Source organism: Triticum dicoccoides, unplaced genomic scaffold (genome assembly GCF_002162155.2).
Source record: "Triticum dicoccoides isolate Atlit2015 ecotype Zavitan unplaced genomic scaffold, WEW_v2.0 scaffold10408, whole genome shotgun sequence".
Taxonomy (NCBI): Eukaryota; Viridiplantae; Streptophyta; class Magnoliopsida; order Poales; family Poaceae; genus Triticum; species Triticum dicoccoides.
In genome coordinates, this window is record NW_021171305.1 from 1 (window position 1) to 2,444 (window position 2,444).

Consider the following 2,444-nt stretch of genomic DNA (forward strand, 5'->3'; position numbering starts at 1 on the left):
GCGACACGTCAAGAGCTAGATGAGATCCCATGGGGAATACCTGAAATAGAGCCACAATCATTCTTGTTGCACTCCATCGTACGTACACACCTGAATATCTGATCGACCTGGATTGCTACAATTTAATTAGGGGGTGGGGAAAGAGACACATACAAATCCGAACCCGGCGCTCTTGTAGGTTGGACCGACCATGGAGTAGCCTTGGCAGTAGCGCGACAGGAAGAGCCTCAGATAGGGCATTTCGTCGAAAATCGCCGAGACCCCTCCGTTCTCTGATCCTCTCCTCAGAGCATCGGCGTACTCATCGATTGTGGTATATCCCCTTAACTTGGCCTCGTGAAAGCCCATGTCTATTAGGAAGTCGGCGATGAATGATCCCTCTTGATAGCCCACGTAGTCCCTTTCTCCCAGGACGCTTATCGTCGGTTGGAGCGGTCGAGCCGTCAACATAGACGTCAGGCTGGCCGTGTAGCATGTTGTGACAATGAATGCCACAAACATCGATATGACCACCACGAGCTTCGACAGGTTGCTCTTCAGCTTCTCCTCTAAAGGTAGGTGACAATGAGTATATTAGTTTTAGTATATGTATCGGTTCAGCTATATATATATATACATGTTGCATGTTTTGGTTTATACTTTGGGAGAAGACTAGAGTTGAGAATGCACTGAAGAACCGGAACGCGACTTGCTTCCAAGTCATGTATGGGAAATCAGGGTTGGATTCGCGCTCGATCGCCCACACAATGAAGCTGGAGAAGAAGAAGAGCGCAATGTAGGTGAGCCAGAGTAATGGCGTTAATGGCTTCACGAAAATCCACATGCTGTTGCTTCTGTCCTCCTCTGCCACGATCATCGACCACCCAGATTCAGCGAATGGCACCGTGAAAGAAACAAGCTTCATCCGGCTCGCTGTTATCGTCATGTCTGCAACCACCGCGTCGACTTTCTGCAACAATGAATCGCAGTTCAATTGATTGCACTACACAAGTACCTTATGTCCCTCGCAAAAAAGAAAACACTCCTCTGTTTCAAAATACTTGAAGTTTTAGGTTTGTTCCAAGTTAAATACATTTAACATTAATCAAGTTCGTATTAAATATACCTATGAATTTAAGAATTTCGGAACAAAGGGAATACGTAGCTTATATCATGGGATTTGCACTCACATTTTCATGCACCAGGTTGACAAGCGTGTCGTAAGACTCGGAGTTATCGTTGACTGGCACGTACTGATACGCGACTGGATGGGCCAATTTCGCCGTGGCTGCATGGAATACGTCGATGCAGTAGCCGGTGATAATTTCTCTTCCCGTCCTTGGATCGCCGGAAATGTTCACAAATTGGCTGAATCCACGCTTCACCGGGACAGCCACGCGAAGCGGACGCCCATTTGGGGACTCGCTCCACCCTACCGGAACAACCGCCGTTTCACCTGGCCAAAGGATTTGCTTCAGCTCCTTGCCACTCCTGGGGTACAAACTTGTTGAGATCCCAAACTCCGGCGTCCCTCCAAAACCCGACCGTCCTCGCTCCGGCGCCTATGATATTCACGATCTCGTATGTTGCTGGGTTCTGCCGCTGCCCATCGACCAGCCTGAAACTTCCAGCCAGGCCATGGAACCTGGTGCTGAGCACAGCATCGGCAAGTCCCGTTCCAGCTGCGTGCGTCGTCGTTCGGAAGGACCTGTCGGCCGCCGTGGTGGTTGCCCATGCCGTGTCATACAACCAGAGTAGCCACACCGGCACGCTCACGGTGTCATGGGTAGCCGGGTTCTCCTGCCGAAACCTCTGCTTGAACCGTCTTGAGAAGTTTCTAACTTGCTCCGTTGCCTGCACGTGGACCCGCAGGCTGACGACCCCCTGCAGGCAGTCGAGGTCGCCGGGGCTGAGACTGTCCGCCGCATCGCCCACGGCGGACGTGGCGATCCAGACGTACCCCTCCGACATCATGCCGGCGGCCATGGCCCGGCGGAAGAGGCGCACAACCAGAGCGGAAGTCACATGCACGACGACCACCCGCGCCGGCATGTTCTTCACTGCAAGAAACACTACGTCGAGGCGGCTGTCTGTCGCGTCGGCTGGCACAGCCACGCTGTCCATTATGCCGCGTACGCGGTGCCCGTGCCCGTGCCCCTGGAACTCGTGGACCAATGCCGAGACAATGCTGATGCCGTAGGTGGACTCCTCGAGTAGCAGGACGGCCGCGCGCCATTGGAATGCCTCAAGGATGGATGCAACGGGCGCGGCCTGGGAGTTGGTGTTGGCTGCACTGTGCACAAAGAAACGTGCCTGCGACGGAATTGATGCCAGCGAGGTGGCCGAGAAGGAAAGGATCGGGATGCTGCTGCGCTTCGCGAGATTGGCGAATAGCTCGGCTTCAGGTGATGTCTCTGGCGAGATGACCATGGCTTGAACCTTTCCGTTCATGAGCTCATCAGCTG

At 53.4% G+C, this 2,444-nt stretch overlaps 1 pseudogene; it reads right to left on the reverse strand.

The window, feature by feature from the left end:
• Positions 1-455: 455 nt before the first annotated feature.
• LOC119342759 lies at positions 456-2,409 on the reverse strand (annotated as a pseudogene).
• Between the last annotated feature and the right edge of the window lie 35 nt (positions 2,410-2,444).